The following is a 25,195-nucleotide window of genomic DNA, read 5'->3' on the forward strand; positions in this document are numbered from 1 at the left end:
TGCAACATATTAGCAATTGAATGCCGGACCAGACCTGTCGGCGCCTGCAGTGGCCGAAACAAAGACAGGTGAACGACCACCCTCCGATCGAGGAATCACCCCGTTATTGGACATATCGAACCCAGTGATTGGGAACAAGTCCAATCACTTGGGACTCAGGGTCAAGGGCCGCCCCGAGAGGCGGGAAGCCCCTGGGCCCTATAAAGTGAGGGGCCAAGTTCAGATCTCTCTCTCTCTCCCTTCTTCACCTGCTCGCAGCCTTCGCAAGAACCTTCAGCAAAGAACCGTAAGTTTGACTCCAGCGATCGCTACCCGATAAAGACTCCTAGCCATCGACCCGTATCAGCCTTTTTGAGAACGTGCAGAGTCCAAACAGACACGACCCTAGCTGGGAATCGAACCTAGGACCCTGGGACCCTGGAGCTGTGAAGCTGCTAACCATGTGCTACCGTGTCACCCTATCACTGATGTTGGTCAATCTCAGTCATCACTGCTGGTCCATCTGCAACCACAAATTTAAATCAACTCTCCTGTTTGAATTAAAGGCACAGGCTGCTTTGCCTTAAACTCCCAGGTCCATTAAATATCCATGGATTAAAAATATAACAGCAAAAATAAAAGGGGAAATAAAAGAATAAAACATACCTTCACCTCCCCTCCGCCCCAAACAATAAATCAAAGTTCCCTTTCCATTCTCTACATTAACATGTGACAAAGCATCGGCAATCACGTTATCCTTTCCGGGAAGATGTACAATTTTAACATTGAACTGTTGTAATAATAAACTCCCAGAATAACCGTGCATTCAGATTTTATTATAAAAGCAAGTGGATGTGGTCTGTCTAAACCAAACTTTGTTTGCTGTCACGTTGGATGTATACTTCAGTGTGCTGCAGGGCAGTAGCAAGACTTCCATTTCAATGGTGGAATACTTTCTCTGGCACTGATTCAGTCTTTTTCGATAAAGGCCCCACTGGCCTCTCCCGCATAGTCATCTTGTGGTAGCACTGCCCCTACCCCTGTCACTGGCCACTTGAATTTGTCTGGAAATGGCCAGGGTAGCAAGCACAGATTCCGTCACTAACATGGACATCAATCTCTCAACCTCTACTTTGCATTCTGGGGTGCATAGTGTTATGGGCCAGGGTTTAGAGAACCCCAAAATATATCATGGAGTTCACCTGACCCACAACTTTTAATAGATTGTGGTATGGGGAGCATACGGCCCACTCTACAGGTGTGGATCAGCAGAAATGGAAAAGCATTTTTTTAAAACAAAACAATGTTTATTCTATGACCTCAAGTTAATCTTTTTAAAACATACAGTGAACATCTTAGCAACCATTAATTCAAATACAACCCCCAAAGACTACAACACGAAGTAATCCTTTAAGCATTCTTTTTAACATCCATAAGACTTAAAAACAAAACCTTTAACAGAAGCACCTCAGGTTTAACTTCATTACTGAGAACAGTTACCACGTTGAAATCAGCAAATGGACATTCATAAGCTTGCAGAGATTCATACACATCCTGCTGTGATTGCAGCTTCTCCAAAACGAAAATGAAACTAAACCCACCCTGCAGCAAAAAGCCTAAAGCGAAAGTAAAAAGCTGACAGACAGCCCAGCTTCACCCACTCTCTGACATCACTGCAGTAATAAACACCCATTTCTTAAAGGTACTCTCACTACAGATATTTATATACAGACCCATTTATAAACACCCATTTCTTAAAGGTACTCTCACATGACACCTCCCCCCAAGAAAATAAAATAAACCATCAACTTCAAGGTGGTTTCATTTTTCACCTTTTCATTGTCCTTTAAGAAGTGCACACAGTAAATATACATTTTCGTTTCAAAAAACCAACACACGCAAACAGATATAATAATATAGTCCTTTTTTTTTCTTTAGTTCTTCTTCCTCCAACTGGAATCTTTCTCGATTGACAGTCTCTTTGAACAAGAAGGTCACTGCACGATCCGTCCATTTCTCTACGCCTCGGCATTTCTCTTTAAAGTCATATACTTTAGTTCAGTCTAATCACAGAGGCCCTTGTAATTCTCTAACACAGGAGCATTGGTTATCACAGCTTTCAGGCAGTCAAATGCCTGTTGAAAGTCCGCTGTTGGCTGAAATTTTCGATGTTTCTTCAGTAAGTTCATCAGTGGAGCAATCACGCAACAAAACCTTTGCACAAATGTTCAATCAAATCCACTTATGCCAAGAAATCGCATTATTTCCTTTCGTCTTGAGGGTATCAGAAACTCCTCAATTACTGTTGTCTTCACATCCCGTAGGACCATTGTACCCTGTCTGATTGTATGGCCAAGGAAAGTGACTTGGGCTTTTCCAAATTCACTTTTGGATAAGTTTATCACCAAACCTGCCTCCTGAAGTCGATCGAATAACTCCATCAGATGTTTCAAATGTTCTTTCCATGTCTGGCTGAAAATTACCAGATCGTCGATGTATACCACACAATTGGGTAATCCTGAAACAACTTTGTTAGTTAACCGTTGAAATGTGGCTGGGGCGTTTTTCATGCCAAATGGAATAACTTTGGATTGGTATATACCATCTGGAGTCACAAAAGCTGAAATCTCCTTCGCCCTTTCGGATAATGGTACCTGCCAATAACCTTTAAGTAAATCCAGTTTAGAAATAAAAGCGGATTGTCCCACTTTCTCAATGCAATCCTCCAAACGTGGGATAGGATAAGAGTCTGTTCTTGTAACTGCATTAACCTTTCTATAGTCCACACATAACCTTTGGGTACCATCTGGTTTAGGTACCATCACTATGGGTGAGCTCCATTGGCTGCAACCCACTTCAATTATGCCATTTTTAAGCATATTCTCAATCTCTTTGTTAACCTGTGCCAATTTTAAAGGATTAAGTCCACATTGATGTTGTTTGATTGGAGCAGCATTTCCCATATCTACATCATGTATAGCCATTTTAGTACTTCCCAATTTATCTCTACAACTTGCCCACCTGATATCAATAACTCTTTCAAGTCAGTTTGTTTTTCCTCTGGAAGGTAACTCAACAATTTATCCCATTTTTAAGAACATCCTCATTTTCCAATTTAATTTGAGGTTTGTCAAATTCACAGTCATCTGGATTTGGTTCGTCACTTTGAGTTAGATTCATTAAAACCTCCTCCTTTTTCGCTCCCTCCCTTTCAAAGTACCTTTTAAGCATATTCACATGACACACTCGGTGAGTTTTCCTTCTATCTGGTGCTTTTACACATAATTCACCTCACTTAATTTCCTCTCAATCTGATAAGGTCCACAAAACCTTGCTTTTAAAAAGTTCACCTACCACTGGTAACAACACTAAAAGTTTATCCCCACTGGCAAAACTACAAACTTTGGATTTCTTGTCCGCTACCCGTTTCATCATATTTTGTGCACCTTTTAAATGTTGTCTAGCCAATTCACCTGCTCTATTTAATCGTTCCCTAAACTTTGACACGTAATCCAATAATGTAATTTCCGATTTCGCACTCACCAATTTTTCCTTAATCAATTTAAGTGGTCCTCTTACCTCATGACCAAAAATTAGTTCAAAAGGACTGAATTTGGTTGACTCATTAGGTGCATCCCGAATTGCAAACAGTACAAATGGAATTCCTTTATCCCAATCCTCTGGATAATCATGACAATAAGCCCTCAACACTGATGCAAGATGGTGCCGGAGCGAGGCGACTCTCTGCGAGCTCTCCCAAACAGATCCACTTTTTACTTAACCTATACTCGTTCTAATCTTTTAAAAATTAATTCTAAAACTAACATTATTACTAACGTCTCTCTCTTATATATTGTATATGTTTTGCTGTCCTATTATGTATTTTCTTTTATTCCCTTTTCTTCTCATGTACTTAATGATCTGTTGAGCTGCTCACAGAAAAATACGTTTCACTGTACCTCGGTACACGTGACAATAAACAAATCCAATCCAATCCATTGTCTTTAATGTCTGACGCCACCTTTCTAATGCTCCCTGTGATTCTAGGTGGTACGCAGTTGATTTAAATTGTTTTATTCCTAAGCTATTCATAACTTCTTTGAATAACCTGGAGGTAAAATTTGATCCTGGATCCGATTGTATTTCTGTGGGCAGTCCATATCTAGTAAAGCATTTAAGTAACTCCTCCACAATCTTTTTAGCTGTAATATTACATACTGGAACGGCCTCTGGAAATCTAGTAGACACATTCATTATAGTCAAAAGATGTTGATTCCCACTTTTTGTTTTAGGAAGCGGTCCTACGCAATCAATTAGGACCCTTCTAAAAGGATTCTCAAATACTGGAATGGGTATTAAGGGTACTGGTGTTATCACTGCCTGAGGTTTCCCTATCACTTGACATGTGTGACAAGATTGACAACATTTAACTACATCTTTATGTAGTCCAGGCCAATAAAAATGTTTTTGTATTTTAGCTTGAGTTTTCCTTATTCCCAAATGACCTCCCACTGGTACCTCATGTGCAACTCGCAACACCTCCTTTCTATACCCTACCGGCAATACTACTTGAACTTCTGCCCACTTTTCATCCGCCTGCATATGTAAAGGTCTCCATTTTCTCATCAAGACATCACTTTTACGGTAATAACACTCTGGTCAAAAAGGCCTTTGACCCCCACGGTCTGTGCAGCACCTTTACTCGCCTGAGCTGAGGTCGCACTGAGTTAATATACAGAAGGGAAGTGACATTAGTTTGCATTCGCATTTACATATACCCAATCAATTCTGTTTGCGCCACAATTGATAACATGCATCTTCAATGCCATAAATGGCTACAAGTTAGCTCCTATAGCTTCTAATTGGCAGTTTGCCTGACCCGATCAATTCATTTAATGGACAACGGTTACATAAAGTCATGGGGTCAATAGTCCAGCCACGTTGAAACATGTCCTTCCTCATTCCTTGTTAGTTCCTTAATTTGGGGCCCCTTTGTCAATTACAAATAGCTAAGCATACAGACATTGGGTAAAGTTTGCCAACGGCCCATTGTCTCTCTGGATGCATCTGGTTGTGGATCACTTGTTTTGCACAAAGCTTTATTACTTCAGCAGAAGACACTGATAATAACATAGGGTCAAGAACATTGACGGCGTCCATTTTATATCAGGTGGCATCCATTTTGTATCTTCTGTAGTTTGTTCAGAATTCTACCTCTTCAGTCCCCCCTGTTGGTCCTTGGATATCCCGATGTCCTAAACTGACCACATCTCCAGTTGGGCTCTTCACATCCATCTCGATATTTCCCCGTCCGGGACGTCATGGTCATTGATACGGGGGACGGGCACGTCGGAGTGGTCTCTTTGCGGAAGTAATTCATCATAAGACGTCCTCGTTGTGCACGGGCGCAACTGGTAGGACGTGTCCCATTATCTTAGCTTTACTATGCTTATAAGACAGCAAAAAAGCAAACACATAACGGCAACTATTATCAGTGAATGCATGATCCATGTTCCCCATCCCCCTCCAAAAGACCAATAGAGTCAACCATCCCTCCCCCAGGGCCTTGCTTAAAGTCATTGAGTTGTTTTTTTATTGCGTCAATAGCTTCCGTGCTATTGTAAGACTCATCTGTAACATGGGTCATACATTTCTCCCCCACGATGGTACATACTCCCCCTTGCGGGGCTAGTTGATAGTCTACTGTACAACGGGTCTGCTTGGTGTACAATCTCAACTCAGACAACTCCCGGTTAATGGCCTCTATTCCCTTTGAGTATTATCCAGGATGGTCAGGCCGCAAATAAGATAATTCATATTTTTAACACTGATCACCCCTGTTGACCCTCAGAACGATCAGGAACTAAAGAGCCCGTAGCTGAGTGATGAGCCTAAAGTAACAGGATCTCTCCAATCAGTACAGAATTCTGTGCCAATTGCCCAAGTCACTATTCTCCTACGGATATGACCCGCTTGAGGGCATGGGACGGTAAGTGGCCCTATTGCACCCACCACAAAAAAACCAGGAGGGTAGGTGTCGCAGTGGCGAATGTACCTCTGAGGAGGGACATAAATCCCTCCTTGGCTCGGAAACATTTAACGGCTCGATTATTGGTCCGTACGAATTGTGCATACCACCAATTGCGGGGGTTGTTTGATTTCCCATTAAAACCGATCAATTGGTAAGAATCGAATGGGTACGCCCAGGCAGCGGAGATTACATGGGTTCCATTACAGTGGCCGCAAATAAACTGTCTCCGCACTGAGACGTTAAAGCATCTTTCCTCATCGCAAGTACAGGCGAACTGGCCCCAATGTACTCGACATGTTGGTGAGCACACTGTTTCTGTACACATGTGGAATTTTTGGGGACAATGGCATAGACACATCCCCATCCCTGCCCTGTAAAACATAGGGGATACTCCGTCTTCTCTGAACATCTTGTCCCTCCAGTCCCCTGTATTCCCCGGCAAGTGGGATGCGTGGAGTTTATTAGTTCCACACATCTTCCTTGTATGCTCCTACTATAGCTGCCCATCTGTCCCACGCAGGGTCTATCTGACGTGTCTGCAGTGTATAGTTGGAGGGGGGTCCAACTCAGGGTGGCCACAAACAAGGCCTGTACAGAATTGGCCAACGGGTAACATACAGACTGCTTTCTGTACAATCGTATACGAGTTTTATAAAAAATGATTGTCTTCCAATCCCATCACCCTTACACCCGTGACAATACAGATTAACGCAACTACATTCCTTAGAAGACTGGGGAAGCACATCATCTTGCTTCCCATCCTTATCTTGATTCACTCCCTTAGCTGATCCCTAAGCCAAGCAACGAGCACAATACAAGGATCCCGATAGATACAAATTACAAAATCATAAATTGAACGATCTGGAAGATAAATACAAAAGCAAGCATCAGTTCATCATCCATTACTTCGTGGCTTGGTTATCTGATTTAGACTTAAGCAACCACATCCAATTTTCTCATCTGCGCCTAACCAGTATTAATGGGAAATGGGAGAAGCCCTATGAGGTTGTCCGCTCCTCTTATAATTTTAGTTGTGTCCAATGTTTCCACACTCCTTTTCCCCTTATGTCCAGGCAGGCACAGGTGTCTCCACTAATTATAATCTCGTAAGGCTCACTCCATTTTGGGGCGAACCCTGGTTTACTGGGCAGGGTTCTTACCATGACCTTACTGCCCGCCGGGGGAACGTAAGCCACCATCGCGAGCTCTTCTGCCCGTTCCTTATTTTCCCGATTGTCACAAACGTTCTTTCGCATAATTTTGAGTTGTGTACTCATCTCCAGAACGTACCGTTTTAATCTATATTTTAGGGGACCCATATCGGCCCTGCCTGTTGCGATGCCTTCTGGTAATTGCATCGCTCTTTCTGTCATTAGTTCATAAGGAGTTAAGCCTGTGGGTTGGTTTCCGTGGCCCGCAGTTTCATTAAGATAATAGGCAATACTTCGGTCCAGGTTTTTTTCTGACGTCGGTATTGCCTTTGCTAGTGTATTTTTAAGAGTTTGATTCATCCGCTCCACCATTCCCGAGCTTTGGGGATGGTAGGGAATGTGGAATTTCTGCTTTATTCCCATTAATCGGCACACCGTTTCTATAACACTTCTAGTAAAATGGGTACCCTGTACTGAGTCTATTTGAATAGGCACTCCCCATCAGGGAATTACTTCTTCAACTTCTGGCGACTGTCAAGGCAGTACAATTCCACGTCGGGAAAGCCTCCACCTATCGGGTGAATTGATTGATAGTCACTGGGCAGTATGTTTTGCCATGTGATGGTGGCAGGGGACCTGTAAAATCTATCTGCAGGTGTCCCCATGGTCCCCGTGGTCTGGGTTGGTGTCCCATTCTGACTTTTATGGTTCTCCCTGGATTATGCTGGGCACAGGTGACGCTCCGATGACAGTATTGTGCAACATCTTGCCCCATTCCTTTCCATCACCACTCCCTTCCCAGGCTCCCTTGCCCGAGTGTCCAAGCCCGTGGTGGAGCTCCAGTAATGTATGTTTAATACATTTTGGGGCCATTACCCGATTATCCTTTTGCCAAACTCCCATCACTACCCTTATCCGCGCTGTGCTTTTCCCACGTACCTCTTTCTCCGTCGGGGGTGTCGTCATGGAGTTCTTTAATACTTATCTCTTTACCAGTGTGGTCCACAAGGGCGATCGGTGCTTCCTCAACCTCATTTGTTCTAACGCCTTTTGCGCCGCTCGGTCTGCGGCTTGATTCCCCTGGTGATTTATCCAGTCCAAGCTGTTCTAGTCCAGTTCCCTCTGATGTGCCTTAATTTTAATCATTGCTACCTGTTGGGGTTTGTTACTAACCTCTGAGACGGCTTCTATTCTCAACTGATGTTTTATAGGATTACCTCCTGCCCAAGCAGTCATGTACAACTCCAAAAGTGTACCTACTGGCTGTATAAATGTTCACTGCCTTGTTTTCTGATAACTCTAGCGCTTTGGTGAGCGCCATTCCTTATATTCTGCAGCGGATAGGGTATTTTGGCCTCCGGGCGGCTTGCCATGTTTGCTGAAACAGGCAGCTTCCAGATGGCCCCGTTTATTGCAATAGTTACATTGATTCTCAACCTTCTTGCCCGTGCATTCCTTCGCGAAGTGGCCCATTTTTCCACAATTGTGGCATGGGCCTGTCTTGGGCTTCGCTCCAGACTCCCACTTGGCCACTGCTGCCACCTTTTCCTGTTTGACCCTAACTCTGTCAGTGTCTTCACCAGCGCACCCATCTACCCCGCACACCCATTCCACTAAGTCATCATAGTTCCTGGCGGTCACTACCCCCAGTTTAATGATGGCCTAATGTTTACTTGACAAGCCGTCCTTGAAGGCTTGTATGAACGCCGGGTCTGTCCTTACAGCGTTGTCTTGGCCCGAGCTTTCTTGATGAACCGTAAACAGCCGCTCCCCATATTCTGACGCTCCCTCGCCTTTTCTTTGTTTAGTGGTAGTGATCTTACTCCGGTTTGTGGGTGAATCACCGAAGACTCGTTGGGCTTCCGCCTTAAAAAAGGGCAAAAGCAGGCTGTTGGGCATCTATCTCATCTGTGAGAGGCACTGCGTGGGTCCAGCGTCCCCCACTAAAATCCTGGGCTGCAGCAACCGCAGGACCGCTGGACACAAGTCGCCACTTGTCCGCCGGACATGTTGCCCTTACTAGTTGGTGAATGTGTCTGAAGTGCTGTTGGTGACCCACCCAGACGGCATTGAGTTCCATCCAAATGTTTACATTCGGATTTGCCAAGGTGCCCCCTCGGCTCACAGGTGCCACATCGACCTTCTTCTCAGTCTCCTCACTAAGAGGGGCAGTTGGTTCTAAACTATCATATGGGGGCAGGGAGGTTATGTCCGGACACGGCCCCATTCTTCCCCCCCCCTCATACAATTTACACTTTAATTCCTTTATGATTTTTGTTTGACATTTCACTCTCGTCTCTAGTTCTGTCTTCTTCTGTTTTACCACATTTACTTGTTCTATTAGTCCCGCCAATTGATGTACCAAAATCTTGTCTTTAGTTTGTTTTGTCAACCAATTTCTCTGAAGTTCCAAAGTATGTGATACTTCCCAGTTGTTCTTCTGCATCTTTTTAATTAACGACTGTCGGTCTGTCATATAAGAGTTTATCAGGGAGCCCAGGGACCCCCTTTTAACTTCTTTCGCCGCCATTATTAATTTACCTGCCGTCCCTGTGTGATTGGAGAATGTTTATATCTAGACAGTCCCCCTATTCTTTCCTACCGAGAATACACGGACTTCTTATAGTACTCACGGCGAGGTTCTCAGAGGTCCGGCAGTGTCCTCCTCCATTCCAGAGAAGGTCCGGACGTGTAACTCTTGCCACCGCTAGCGGGTTCCACAACACTCCCCTTTTTCTCTCCGATGCCTGCTTACCTGATCAGGGCCTCACAACATCGTTCTTTAACATACCTCTATCAATCACCTCTCGCACCTGTAAACAACCTCATTTGTTAATTCTCAACGTGGCAGTATCACATTAAAGGTAAACCAGTTGTCACTTCTCTCAATCACGTATATTATTTTGGTTCTTCCAGTGCCACGTCGATGCTCAGTCGTCTTGCCAAGTGTCTCTAATTTCTGGGTGGTCAAAGTTTGACTACTCACCCAGTTCACTGACCCGAACGACTGCCCAGTTCCATGACACCCTGCTGACTACGCCATATTGTTGGTGAAAATGTTCACGAATAGACCTTTGAGGGAGTAAAGAGGCAATTTATTAATTTTCAGAGCTCTGGGGGAAAAGGCCTTTGACCCCCACGGTCTGTGCAGCACCTTTTCTCGCCTGAGCGGAGGTCGCACTGGGTTAATATACAGAAGGGAAGCAGAATTCGTTTGCATTCGCATTTACATATACCCAATCAATTCTGTTCGCGTCACAATTGATAACATGCATCTTCAATGCCATAAATGGCTACAAGTTAGCTCCTATAGCCTCTAATTGGCAATTTGGCTTTCCCGATCAATTCATTTCATAGATAACCGTTACATAAAGTCATGAGGTCAATAGTCCAGCCATGTTGAAACATGTCCTTTCTCATTCCTTGCTAGTTCCTTAATTTGGGGCCCCTTTGTCAATTACAAATAGCTAAGCATACAGACATTGGGCAAAGGTTGCCAACGGCCCATTGTCTCTCCGGATGCATCTGGTTGTGGATCACTTGTTTTGCACAAAGCTTTACTACTTGAGCAGAAGACACTGAAAATAATATAGGGCCAAGAACATTGACAGAGTCCATTTTATATCAGGTGGTATCCATTTTGTATCTTCTGTAGTCCGTTCGGAATTCTACCTCTTCACTGATACATTCGTTCTACATCTTTCTGTTGTAATTCCACCAATTTTCCTGAACTAAAAATATCCGCCTCATCCCCCACCCGTTCTTGTTCTTTTTCAACCATCTGATCAAAACTCATTTCTGATAATTGCACTTCAACTTCACTCTTTGATTTCTCCTCGTCTTAACCAGTGACTTTGCGACCTTGTTACTACACAATCCAGAAAAATCCCAGGATATTCGTCCTTCAACACTTCAGTGGTCTGATTTTCCACTGGCTTATCAACCACAGTAGGCATCACTCGCACCTGCAATCCAGCTATATCATTACCCAAGATAAACTGTATTCCTGGACAAGATAGACTGTATTCCTGGACAAGGTAGTTTATCTATTACTCCTACTACCACTTCACCACTCTTCACTGGATTTTCCAACCTTACCTTATATAATGGAACGCTACTCCTCTCACTCTGAATTCCACATATTACCACCTTTTCTGGCAATATTCTTCCTAAACTACATAACTCCTCATCTCTTACCATTAAAGATTGACTAGCTCCCGTATCTCTTAAAATTGTGAATTCTTTACCTGCTCCTCCTGATACACGAGTAAACTTTACCCACACAAGTAAATTCTTGAACGAGATCTGGCATCTTCTTATCAATCACCTCTTGATCAGGCTGTACAATCTTTTGCACCTCCTTCGCTTCACTTGGGCTTTCCTTTACCACTTTAACAAACCCCACTGTCTTATCCTGTTTTACCACATCAGCCTTCCCAGTGCTTTTCTTCAACCACCAACACTGTGACTTTACATGGCCTAGTTTATTACAGTGAAAACATTTGAAATTTTTCAAGTCTCTTCCAACCTCCTGGATTTCTTTTTTAATCTGAGGTACACCCTCCTTATTATCTCCCATCAGATCACCTTTACCACTTGAGTATTTCTCATGTCCCCAGTTTCTATCCCTCACAGGCTGAAACTGATGTCGGAAACCAAGCTTTGATTTTTGAACTAATTCATAATCATCTGCCATTGCTGCTGCTAATCTTGCAGTGTTAACTCTCTGCTCTTCCACATGAGTTCTCACTACATCAGGAATTGAATTTTTAAACTCCTCCAAAAGTATAATTTCTCGGAGAGCTTCATATGTTTGGTCTATTTTCAAAGCCCTTATCCACCTATCAAAATTACTCTGTTTGAGCCTTTCAAACTCCATGTATGTTTGACCAAATCCTTTCCTTACATTTCTAAAACTTTGTCTGTAAGCTTCAGGCACTAGTTCATATGCACCTAAGATGGATTTTTTCACCTCCTCATACATCGGAGATACTTCCTCTGGTAGTGATGCAAACACTTCACTAGCCCTACCTACCAGCTTTGTTTGAATCAATAATACCAACATGTCCTGTGGCCATTTCATTTGTTTAGCTACCTTCTCAAATGAAATGAAAAAGGCTTTTACCTCCTTCTCATCAAACCTTTGCAATGCTTGGACATATTTAAATAGATCCCCACCAAGCCTTCGACTATGACGCTCTTTCTCACTATCCTCATCACTATCATCCAACTCTACATGTCCCTTTATGCCTGCCAATTTTAACTGACCGTTGTGTTTCATGGCCATTAAGTTCAAACTCTTTCTCTTTTTCCCTGATCTGTATCTCCCTTTCTCTTTCCTCGCTCTCTCTTTCGTATTCTCTCTCATGTTCCATTTGTTTGATTTGTAACTGAATTTTTGCCATTTCCAATGAGTCAAACTGTATCTCAGGCAATGTTAAACGCTTAGTCACCGCCGTAATTACCTCATCTTTTCTCATTTTGTCAGGCAATGTTAACTGCAATGTTTTTGCCAAATCGAACAGTCTGCTTTTAGTCTCTCTCCATAAGGTACTGCGTGTGACCGTCTCCACCCCAAAAACTTCAGAGCCTCTGAAAGAGCCATTATCCACAATACACTCCCTACTTAAACTAAAATACCACACCTGAAAAGCAACCACAATATGCTCATCTTCACTGTCTTTAAGTTCACTAAGCCAATCCAATAGATAGACTGTTATCCCGGACGAGCCCCCAATTTGTTATGGGCTAGGGTTTAGAGAACCCCAAAGTGTATCATGGAGTTCACCTGACCCACAACTTTTAATAGATTGTGGTATGGGGGGCACACGGCCCACTCTACAGGTGTGGAACAGCAGAAATGGAAAAGTAATTTTTTAAAACAAAACAATGTTCATGAACTCAAGTTAACCTTTTTAAAACATAGTGAACATCTTAGCAACCATTAATTCAAACACAACCCCCAAAAGACTACAACATGAAGTAATCATTTAAGTTTGCCTTTTAACATCCATAAGACTTAAAAACAAAACCTTTAACAGAAGCACCTCAGGTTTAACTTCACTACTGAGAACAGTTACCACGTTGAAATCAGCAAATGGACATTCATAAGCTTGCAGAGATTCATACACATCCTGCTGTGATTGCATCTTCTCCAAAACCAAACCCAAACCAAACCCACCCTGCAGCAAAAAGCCTAAAGCGAAAGTAAAAAGCTGACAGACAGCCCAGCTCCACGCACTCTGACATCACTGCAGTAATAAACACCCATTTCTTAAAGGTACTCTCACTACAGATATTTATATACACACCCATTTATAAACACCCATTTCTTAAAAAGGTACTCTCACATGACAATAGCACTTTCACTTGTTTCTGCAACATGTATTCCATTCCAGTCTCCAACTAAGCCAGTCTGTTGTTTTAGTTGAGATGGGTGTGGCTTTATTTGTTCAGTTTCTTATGTCCACACTATAAGTAGCGAACAAAGAGTGCCCCCTGGTGTTTCTCTACAACTGTCTATACTCTGTGACTCATATAATGCAGTCAGTCTTTTCTGATTGCCCAATGAATGTTCATCTACATTTAAAGGATCTTCCACAGTCATTCTGCACAATGCTGAGAGAAGTATTGGGCTCATGTTTCCCCTCCAGATTTACATTCTCCCTTTCCATTCACATGGCTACCTTCAGCAACAACTGCAACTGAGGTTTCAATCCGCCGAGTTGGTTGACTTTATATGTACCATTCTTTGTGTTACAACTTTTACCTCAGTAAGAGCTCTTGTAATCACAGCCTTTATACCTTTTGGTAAAATGGACTGAAACAATTTGTGCCTTCCAGATTTCAACTGTTCCTCTTTACTTCCAGAATCAGAGGATGGCTCATTATTGGCACCATAGCCCCAGGCTAGCTGAGTGTAGCTAGTCAATGGGAGGCCGAGGTGGGGGGTGTCCATATAGTTAAATTAGGCAGGGGTTAGGTGATAGGATGGTGTTGCTGGGGGGGGGGGGGGGGGGGCAGGGGGGGGGGGGGGAAAGAGTTGTTCTGCTGACAGGGAGGGGAACTGGGCATGGCAACAGTGAGGAGGTCATGGGTGGAGCCGGCCAGGAGGCGGGCCAGAGGAAGCACGACACATGGCTGGGGGGCTGGCCAAAGAAAGGGGATGGCTGATCAGGAAAGGGGGGGGGGGCGAAGTGCCCCCCAACCAGGCTGATCACCTGGAACATTAGAGGGTTAAACGGGCCAGTGAAGAGGGCGCGTGTGTTTGCGCATCTGTGGTTTCTGAAGGCGGACATGGTCTTGTTGCAGGAGACGCACCTGAAAGTGACAGACCAGGTTAGGTTAAGGAAGGGCTGGGGCAGTCAGGTCTTTCATTCGGGGCTTGATTCTAAGACGAGGGGGGTTGTGATCCTGATTAATAAAAGGGTACAATTTGAGGCGGAGGGCACAGTCGTGGATGGGGGTGGCAGGTTCGTTATGGTGAGGGGTAAGCTCGAAGGGGTGAGAGTAGTCCTGGTCTGCGTGTATGCCCCTAATTGGGAAGATGTGGATTTTATTAGGAGAATGCTAGGGAAGATCCTCGACTTGGACTCGGGTAAGTTGATCATGGGCGGGGACTTTAATACTGTCCTGGATCCGAGCCTGGACCGGTCATGCTCAAGAACAGGCAGGTTGCCAGCGATGGCAAAGGAGAGGGTTCATGGAGCAAATGGGGGGAGCAGATCCCTGGAGATTTAGCCAGCCGACGGCAAGGGAGTTCTCGTACTACTCCCACGTCCACAAGGTGTATTCCAGAATTGACTACTTTGGTGCGAGTAGGGACCTGCTGGCCGGAATGGTGGGCGCAGAATATTCAGCAATTGCCATATCGGACCATGCTCCACACTGGGTAGACCTGCAGTTTTGTAAGGACAGCTTTCAGCGCCCACTATGGAGGCTGGAAGTTGGACTACTCGTGGACGAGGCGGTGGGTGAGGGGCTGAGAAAATGCATGCAGAATTACCTGCAGGTGAAAGATACTGGAGAAGTCTCGGCAGCGGTGCTCTGGGAGGCACTGAAGGCAGTGGTGAGAGGGGAGCGGATTTCAATCCGGGCATACAGGGACAGGGCAGATAGGGCAGAGACGGACCGACTGATTAAGGAAATTCTACGGACAGACAGAAGCTACGCGGAATCCCCGAGGCCAGAGTTACTCAGGAAACGACAGAGGCTGCAGGCCGAATTTGGGGTGCTGACTACAGGCAAGGCTGTAGTGCAGCTTAGAAAGGTAAAAGGCGTGATTTATGAGCATGGGGAGAAGGCCAGTAGAATGCATGCGCAGCAACTGAGGAAGAGGGAAGCGGCTAGGGAAATAGGGAGGGTAGTGGATGGGGAAGGTAATCTAGTGGGTGATCCAGCAGGGCTGAACAAGATCTTTAGGGACTTTTATAGGAAGCTGTACACTTCGGAACCACCCGGGGGACCGGGGGCGATTCTTGGACGGGCTGACCTTCCCAAGAGTGGGCAGGGGGTTGGTGGATGGACTGGGGGCCCTGGTCAGGATCGAAGAGGTGTTGGGGGACCTGAAGGTCATGCAGTCGGGTAAAGCCCTGGGCCGGATGGGTATCCGGTGGAGTTTTATAAAACGTTTGCCAAGGTAGTGGGGCCGGTGCACTGAGAGCTTCTAGGGGCTGGAAAGGGCTGGTCCGGGGGGAGGGGGAGTGGAACATAGAGTCTCGTTATATGCGGATGATCTACTGTTATATGTATCGGACCCAATGGTGGGGATGGACGGTATTATGGCACCCCTGAGGGAATTTGGCCGGTTCTCCAGATACAAACTGAACATGGCTAAGAGCAAGTTGTTTGTAATTCAGGCGAGGGAGCAGGAGAGTAGGCTGAAGGGGTTGCCATTCAGGCTAGTGGGGGAGAGTTTCCGATATTTGGGGATTCAGGTGGCACGGGACTGGGCAGGTTGCACAAACTCAACATGTCCCGACTTGTGGAACGAGTGAGGGAGGAAGTCCGGAGGTGGGATGCGCTCTCGCTGTCATTGGCGGGGAGGGTGCAGACTGTTAAGATGACGATTCTTCCGCAGTTCTTGTTTGTTTTTCAGTGTCTCCCCATCTTTATCCCACGGTCCTTCTTTGAGAGGCTGGATAAAATTATTCTGGGATTTGTATGGGCAGGGAAGTCCCTGCGGGTGAAGAGGGTGATGTTTGAAAGGAACAGAGGAGAAGGGAGGCTGGCGTTGCAGGACTTCAGCAACTATTACTGGGCGGCCAACATAGCGATGATAAGGAAATGGATGGTGGGTGCGGGGTCGGTTTGGGAGCGGATGGAGGCTGCTTCGTACAGGGGCACTTGCTTAGCAGCCCTGGTCACGGCGCCTCTGCCGCTTCCGCTGGCATGGTACCCCTCCAGCCCGATAGTGGTGGCGGCTCTTCGGATCTGGGACCAGTGGAGGAGGCATGTAGGGGAGGTAAGAGCATCGGTGTGGACCCCAATCTGCGGCAACCCCGATTTGCCCCGGGGAACATGGACGGGGGGGTATCGACTGTGGAGGAGGGTGGGGATTGTGAAGATGGGGGATGTGTTCCTGGAAGGGAGCTTTCCGAGCATGAGGGCGCTGGAGGAGAAGTTTGGGCTGATGAGAGGGAACGACTTTAGATACTTGCAGGTGAGGGATTTTGTACAGAGATTGGTGCCGTCCTTCCCACGTCTCCCGCCGAAGGGGAGGCAGGACAGGGTAGTTTCTAGGGGAGAGGTGGGAGAGGGTAGAGTCTCAGACGTCAACAAGGAGCTAATGAGAGCTGAGGATACGCAGACCTGAAGCTTAAGTGGGAGGAGGAGCTTTTGTGGGGGGGGGGGGGGGTTGAGGGAAAGAGAGAGCGAGAAAGTCAAGTTCGCCTTGGGAGGTTCGTTATTAGGGTTCGCCCGAAGGTGGCAGCCATTTATTGACTTCTTCGCAGAGGAGTAGGCGTCGCGCAGGGGGGGGGGGGGGGGGGGGGAGAAGAGAAGCTAGGGTAGAATAGAGTAGGGGGATATTGATACAGGTCCGTGTGTGAACAGAGCCGTGGTTTGCATTATGTTTAATGAGGAATTTGTGTCTTGACTTCTTTATTTGTTTGTACTGTACAATGTCATTTTTTCTATATGCCTAAAATACCTCAATAAAAGTTTTGGTTAAAAAAAATATAATATTGGCACCATGAACTTTCTGGTTGTCGTTAACAAGATGCAGTGGTAGAATCACCACATGTTTCTCCATCTACCTTCCTCTTTCAAGAAAAAGGAATTGTTTATTGATTACACCTTTGGGTTTGCTTCCTCGACTTTGAAGAGGCACTGTGGCCTTAAAAGGATGTGGGTTAGGGTTATCCAGCCGTTCACTTGGTGTCACGTCAGTCCTTATTGTCCTCGTCCTGACTAACTGATGCCATCATATATACTTTCCTTCAAAGCAAGCACGCTCTGGGAAATATTTGCACCTAAAGTAATGGCAATGGGTTTACTATTATAGGCAGTATCAAATTACCTTTCAAATCCAATTTACTTTCTTCTTCCCTAGCTTTGGAAGAATTACTTGCTATTTGTTGAGGAGTTAGTGGTAGAGATCTATTCGGTAACAGCTCCTCACCTCAATCATAATCCAAACTCTCGCCTGACTCTTCAACACCGATTACTATTAGATTTGAACTCCTGTTTCTTATGGTCCCCTTGGTCTTTAAATTCTCAGAATCTGGCTCACTATCACGATCACTTTTAGGTAATTAATGTCTTTCAACATTGCTTTTGTCACTTACTGCTCACCACAAGGCCTACTGTTGTGGTGAGCAGTAAGTGACAAAATCTCATGTGCTATGTACAGTACTTCTCTCAGACTCTTGTAATCATGGTGAAGTTACAACCTTCACTCCTGCTAAATAATTCCCCAAAAGTCAGTCTGCTCCCAGTCTACTCTGTCCACTGGGAATTCCTTAATCACTCCGACAATGACTGGACCAGACACCAAATCACATTATAATTGTAGTTTATACAATTGAACTGGGATATAATCTCTACCTATCCCCTCCCCTTCACTAAAACCTTAGCTTTCATGGAGTTATCTGGAGGGAAAATCAAATCCATCGCCATTACGAGAGTTTTGAGTAGCCTGTGTCCCTTAAGATAGTTATAGGTTTAGCTACATCAGTTGAGGAAAATGGGATGATCTTCCTCTTAGACAAAAACACAGCATATTTCTTATCAACCTCATGTCTCCGAAGTCCAGTTAAAACTTCAGTCTGCCCTGTAGTATTCTTCCACTTCTGTTCCCTTCTCAGAATCCCCCTTACAAACTCCACAAGTCCCACAGGCTTTCCTTGTAACTTCCAACATGCTGAACGAACATGTTCCACCTAGTTACAATGGTAACACCTAGGCCTCCACGTCTCACCTTTACCCTCAGTACCTTCCTTCCTGGTCTGAGGAGATCTCGGAGCATTCTCAGCTATCCATTTTCTACCTTGGCTACCTGCCTTCCTTTCACTCATCCACTTATGGGGGTGACTGAACAAAGGTTTAAAGTTAGAACAAAGGTTTAAAATTATGGTTTAACTCATAATCGTCAGCCATAAGTGCTGCCTGCCAAGCAGTCTTCGCCCTCTGGTTTTCAACATGGGTTCTTACTGTAGGCGGTAGGGAATTCTTAAATTCCTCTAAGAGAATGACCTCTCTTAGAACCTCATTAGGTAGTTTCAACTTCCAATGCTCATATCCACCCATCTAACCCTTTCAAATTCTGCATAAATCTGTCCCGACTGTCTCCTTAAAGTCTGAAACTTTTGCCTAAATGCTTGAGACACTTAATTCAAATGTATCCAGAACAATTTTACCTCATCATAATTCTTAAGATACCACTCTGACAGGGAAGCATAAATGTCCCGTGCCCACCCTGTCAATTTACTCTGCATGGATAATGTCTACTTTTCCCTTAGCCACTCTATTTGGGCTGCTATTTTCTCAAAAGCACAAAAACAAGGTTTTTAACCTCCTGCTCATCAACATCTGGGAGGTCCTGTATACATTTAAATGTATCATCTCTGGGATTAAGCGCCCCTCTACTTTCTGGCAGCTTCCCACTCATTTCCAGTGCCTCAGGATGAAAATCTTTCTCCAATTCCAACTTCCCTCACTTCAATCGCCAATTCTTCGTCTTTTTCCTTCTGCTTTCTCTCCATTTCTTTTTCTTTCTTTTTGCTTCAACTCCAATTGTTTCATTTGTAACTGGGTTTTAGCCAAGTCTACTGATTCTTTCCATTTCTTTCAAATTTAAATTTGAGCATCCATTTCTTTCAAATTTAAATTTGAGCAACTTTGCTTCAATTATCTCCACCTTCTTAGCTCTAGCCGATATCTCGTCACCTACCAATTCGGCTAGCTGGTCTTTGCGAAGCTCTTTTAAATAAAACAGAGATAAGTCTTCCACCTAAAGAAAACTCTCAGCTTCCAGAGCCATCCTGTTATACTACTACAAAACTGGTGTCTCTTAATTTACACTAACCCAAATCCACCATCTACCATTCCCAAGATCCCAGACCCAAGCCCCAAATCATGTGACGACACCCTGGCCAAGTGCACAGTCAATTCCAGCCCCACTATCGCAGAGTCACAACACAAATTATTAACCAACAATTCCTGAAGTATTTGGCCCTTAACTGCCCAATAATTACATTCTTCAGGTTTGTAAGTTGAAACACAATTACTGTTTATTTATAACAAAAACTATGATAAAATATGCAGTAAATACAACTGGATAGCAACAAGCTAACCTACAACCCACTTTCTGTCCCACCCTCTACCCACACACACAAGACAGATGGGGGGGTGAAAATAATAAGGATGACAAGTCTTTGCTTCCAATTGTGCTTCTTTAGCATGTTTTCCTCACAGCACCCTTGCTGATAAAGTCCTTGGTTTGCAGCCTGTAATGATGGATTTAGAAATGTATCACTCAACTTTTCCTGGAGAGGCCCATTGTTTCAAACCAAACTTCGCTTTCACTTTATGGTTTACTTCCCTTTTCTGAAGGGAGAGAATGTCGGTCAGTTTACATTCAGCCTTTTCTGCAGAGAGTTGGTCGGTTCTCCCCTGCTTGCACAGCCTGTAATGGTTCTCCTGTACCTAGATTTATCCAGGCGCCCTAACTGTTCAGAAACACAGCCTTTCTGGAGAAAAACAGAGGAGGGAAAAGGAAGGCAGTAATTCATCAGACCTGCCAGGCGTCAAACTGGAATCAAAACTCAAAAGCTGTGAAAGGGGATCAGATCCAACCACTGCCCATTACCAGGCAGAGCACAGCCCTTTTGGGCCAATTCAATCAAACCAAGGCCATTGCTGATGGCGGCTTCTCGGTCATTGGTGCTGGACCATCTGCAATCACCAATTTAAATTAACAGTCTTCTGGATCCTTCTGTTTGAATTAAAAGCACGGGCTGCTTTGCCTTAAGTCACAGGTCCAATAAACATCCATGGATCATGTAACAGCATAAATAAATGAAATGAGAAATAAGGGAATAAACAGGAACAAAGAGTAAGGACCCTTACAATATCTCAGCCATGGCCCCCAGCCTCCATATGTAAATTCCTAGTTAGGTCACTAATCAGCTCCACTCCTCATTTTACTATCTATTTGCCGAGATTCTGCAATGAGTGACTGGTTGCTAATTTGCCAAAGCCTCTCCACCATTAAGGTAGAAGCTCAAGATATGAGAAGATTCTCTCCACTGGCTTGGCAGAATGGAGTTCCAACAGCAGTCAAAAAGCTCAACACCATCCCCCCCCCCCCCCGCCATCATTAGTGGCTGCAGCCACCACCAAGGTCTCTTCAACAGCACCTTCCAAACTCTTCTTTTTTTTTTTTAAATATATTTATTAAAGTTTTTTAACACAATTTTTCACCCTTACAAACAATAACCCCCCCCCGTAACAAAATAGCAAGAAATCGCACATAGCAAGATATATACATGGTAAAACGATATGTTACAGAGCTTTGTACACTGGCTCTCTCCCATACGTGCCAGTTTCCCAGGTCCGTCATGTGTTCTCTTGCTCGACTTCCGGGTGCGGCGATGCTCAGCTAAGCCGCGCGTTTCGGCGGCTCCAGCTCCGACGGACCTTCGGGCTCTTTTTGAGAGCCCCAACGGGAATTTGTTTTGACAAAACCCGGTGTGGGGTGAAGAAATAAGGGGTCCCCCCCAGTGTGCAGGAAAAAGATCGTTGGCGGTGGCCAGATCACGCAGGATCCTCGAGGGCAGCGGCAGAGGGGAGAAAAGAAAAGGAAGCAAGATGGCGTTGGAGGGAGGCCGGGCGACATGGGGACCGGATCAGGAGAAATTCCTCAGGTGTGTGGAGGAGTTAAAAAAGGAGGCCCCGATGTTGCTGGCAATCGATGGGCTCATAGAAACACAAAAGGCCCAGGCGATGTATCAGGACTGGAGCGCGGAGGTGGCGAGAAGGAGAGCGAGTTTCAATCGAGCCAAGGAGGTGCTGCATAAGAAGAAAGTAAAGTTCGGGATGCTGCAGTCGGCGCGATTATGGGTCACGTACCATGATAGACACTATTATTTTGAAACGTCGGAAGAAGCATGGACCTTCATCCAAAAAGAGAAACTGGACCAGAACTGAGGGACTGATGTTGGGGGGGAAACGACAATGTTGATGTATAGAAATGTAAATTGGGGAAAGGGAGGTTCACTGTATCGGGACGGTCTTTGACGGGGGGGACACTGAGAAATGTGGGCGCCGGTGGGGAAAAAAGGGACATAGGTGGGGATGGGGAATGGGAACGGGGCTGTAGGGGGAGCTGCACCATAGGGGGCGGGACGGTTCTAGGAAAGCACGGGTCTTTTCCCGCGCTAGAGAGATGATGGTGGGAAGACAGGCGGAAGGAAGATGGGAGTTCCACACACGGGGGGGGGGGGGGGGGGGGGGTCAAGGAGAGGGCGGGAGAAGCCGGGGTCAGTTGAAGTCAGCTGACTTTCGGAAGCAATATGGGGGGAGTAACCATGCTAGATGGGGATCTAGCGGGGGGGGGGGGGGGGGGGATAACTGGGCTGCTGCTGCTGGGATCGAGAGGGAGCTGGTAAGAGAAGAGGTGGTTGGGGCGGGAATGCGCCGCCTGGGGGACTGGGGGGTGCGCGGGACCTGGACGTGGGACTGGCCCAGAGTGGGTGATGGCTAGTCGGCGGGGGGGGGCAATCCGGCTGATCACGTGGAATGTGAGAGGCCTAAATGGGCCGATTAAGAGGGCCAGAGTGTTCGTGCACTTAAAAGGACTGAAGGCAGACGTGGCCATGCTTCAGGAGATGCATCTGAAGGTGGCGGATCAGGTTAGGTTAAGGAAAGGATGGGTGGGACAGGTGTTCCACTCAGGGCTGGACGCAAAGAATAGAGGGGTGGCTATATTGGTGGGGAAACGGGTGTTGTTCGAGGCTAGGAATGTAGTAGTGGACAACGATGGCAGATATGTGATGGTGAGTGGCAGACTGCAGGGAATGGAGGTCGTGCTGGTCAACGTATATGCCCCAAACTGGGACGACGCGGGATTTATGAAGCGGATGCTGGGACGTATCCCGGACCTGGAGGTGGGAAGCGTGGTAATGGGGGGGGAATTTCAATACTGTGCTGGATCCAGGGTTAGATCGGTCTAGACCCAGGACCGGAAGAAGGCCGGCAGCAGCCAAGGTGCTTAGGGGGTTTATGGACCAAATGGGGGAAGTGGATCCGTGGAGATTTGCTAGGCCGCTGGCAAAAGAGTACTCGGCCATAGCTGTTTCAGACCATGCCCCGCACTGGGTGGATCTGGAACTAGGAGAGGAGAGGGAACAATGCCCACTCTGGCGACTGGATGTGGGATTATTGGCGGATGAGGGAGTCTGTGGAAGGGTGCGGGGATGTATCAAAAAGGTACCTGGAGGCCTATGATGATGGGGAGGTCCAAGTGGGGGTAGTATGGGAAGCGCTGAAGGCAGTGGTGAGGGGAGAGTTGATCTCCATCAGGGCTTACAAGGGGAAAACAGAGGCCAAAGAGAGGGAGAGATTACTGGGAGAGATTTTGAGTGTGGATAAAAGATATGCGGAAGCCCCGGACGAAGGACTATATAGGGAGAGGCGAAGACTCCAGACGGAGTTTGACCTGCTGACCACGGGGAGGGCAGAGGCGCAGTGGAGGAAGGCACAGGGGATGAGATAAGAGTATGGGGAAAAGGCGAGCCGGCTGCTGGCCCACCAGCTTCGTAAGAGGATAGCGGCGAGGGAAATTGGGGGAGTCAGGGATGAAACGGGAACTACAGTGCGGAGTGTAGGGAAGGTAAATGAGGTGTTTAAGATCTTTTATGAGAGGTTATATGGGTCCCAACCCCCGGAGGGAAAAGAGGGGATGCAGCAGTTTCTGGGCCAACTAAGGTTCCCGAAGGTGGAGGAGCAGGAGGTAGCAGGCCTGGGGGCGCCAATTGGGGTGGACGAGGTGACTAAAGGGCTGGGGAACATGCAGGCAGGGAAGGCCCCGGGACCAGACGGGTTCCCGGTGGAATTTTATTGGAAATATGTGGACTTGCTGGCCCCGCTGCTGGCAAGAACCTTTAACGAGGCCAGAGAAGGGGGGACTCTACCCCCAACAATGTCGGAGGTGACAATATCACTAATCCTGAAGCGGGATAAAGATCCGCTGCAATGCGGGTCTTATGGGCCTATCTCGCTCCTGAATGTGGACGCCAAGTTGCTGGCAAAAGTGCTAGCGACGAGGATCGAGGACTGTGTCCCGGGGGTGGTGCACGAAGGCCAGACAGGGTTTGTAAAGGGGAGACAATTGAATGTCAATGTGCGACGGCTATTGGGGGTGATAATGATGCCCCCAGCAGAGGGGGAGGCAGAGATAGTGGCAGCAATGGATGCAGAGAAGGCATTTGATAGGGTAGAGTGGGAGTACTTATGGGAGGTGCTGCGGAGGTTTGGGTTCGGGGAGGGGTTTGTCAGCTGGGTTAAACTCCTCTGTGGAGCCCCAGTGGCAAGTGTAGTCACAAATCGGTAAAGATCGGAGTATTTTCGGTTACATAGGGGAACAAGGCAGGGGTGCCCTCTGTCCCCATTACTGTTCACGTTGGCAATTGAACCACTGGCCATAGCGCTGAGAGACTCTAGGAAATGGAGGGGGTGGTTAGAGGGGGGAGAGGAACACAGAGTGTCACTCTATGCAGATGACCTACTGCTGTATGTGGCGGATCCAGTGGGAGGGATGACAGAGGTGATGCAGATATTGAGGGAGTTTGGAGACTTTTCGGGATATAGGCTTAACATGGGAAAGAGTGAGCTTTTCGTAATACACCCTGGGGACCAGAGTAGAGGGATAGATGGCCTGCCACTAAGGAGGGAGGAAAGAAACTTCCGATATTTGGGGATTCAGATAGCCAGGAGCTGGGGAACTTTACACAAACTCAATCTGACTCGGCTGGTGGAGCAGATGGAAGAGGATTTCAAAAGGTGGGATATACTGCCGCTGTCACTGGCGGGCAGAGTGCAGGCGATCAAGATGATGGTCCTCCCGAGGTTTCGATTTGTGTTTCAATAGATCTTGATCACTAAGGCCTTTTTTAAGAAAATAGATAGGAACATTATGAGCTTTGTGTGGGCAGGGAAGGCCCAGAGGGTAAGGAGGGGGTTCCTGCAACGTAGCAGGGACAGAGGGGGACTGGCGTTGCCGAATTTAGGCGACTATTACTGGGCCGCCATTGTGGTGATGATCCACAAGTGGATGATAGAGGGAGAGGGGGAGGCGTGGAAGAGGCTGGAGATGGCGTCCTGTAAAGGAACGAGCTTAAAAGCGCTGGTGACGGCGCCGCTACCGCTCTCCCCGAAAAGGTTTACCACGAACCCAGTGGTGGCGGCAACATTAAGTATCTGGGGGCAACGGAGGTGACAGAAGGGTGTGTTGGGAGCCTCGGTGTGGTCTCCGATCAGAAACAACCATAGGTTTGCCCCGGGAAGGTTGGACGGAGGGTTCCAGAGCTGGCAC

General features: G+C 46.4%; 1 long non-coding RNA gene across 1 annotated transcript; it reads right to left on the reverse strand.

The window, feature by feature from the left end:
- Positions 1–5,050: 5,050 nt before the first annotated feature.
- LOC140427073 (uncharacterized) lies at positions 5,051–10,362 on the reverse strand. The gene is made up of 2 exons (XR_011948381.1): positions 10,148–10,362; positions 5,051–6,871 (listed from the first exon to the last, which is right to left on the reverse strand). It is a non-coding gene; the product is annotated as an uncharacterized lncRNA (long non-coding RNA).
- Positions 10,363–25,195: the final 14,833 nt, after the last annotated feature.

This window comes from Scyliorhinus torazame, chromosome 7 (genome assembly GCF_047496885.1).
Source record: "Scyliorhinus torazame isolate Kashiwa2021f chromosome 7, sScyTor2.1, whole genome shotgun sequence".
NCBI classification, from domain to species: Eukaryota; Metazoa; Chordata; class Chondrichthyes; order Carcharhiniformes; family Scyliorhinidae; genus Scyliorhinus; species Scyliorhinus torazame.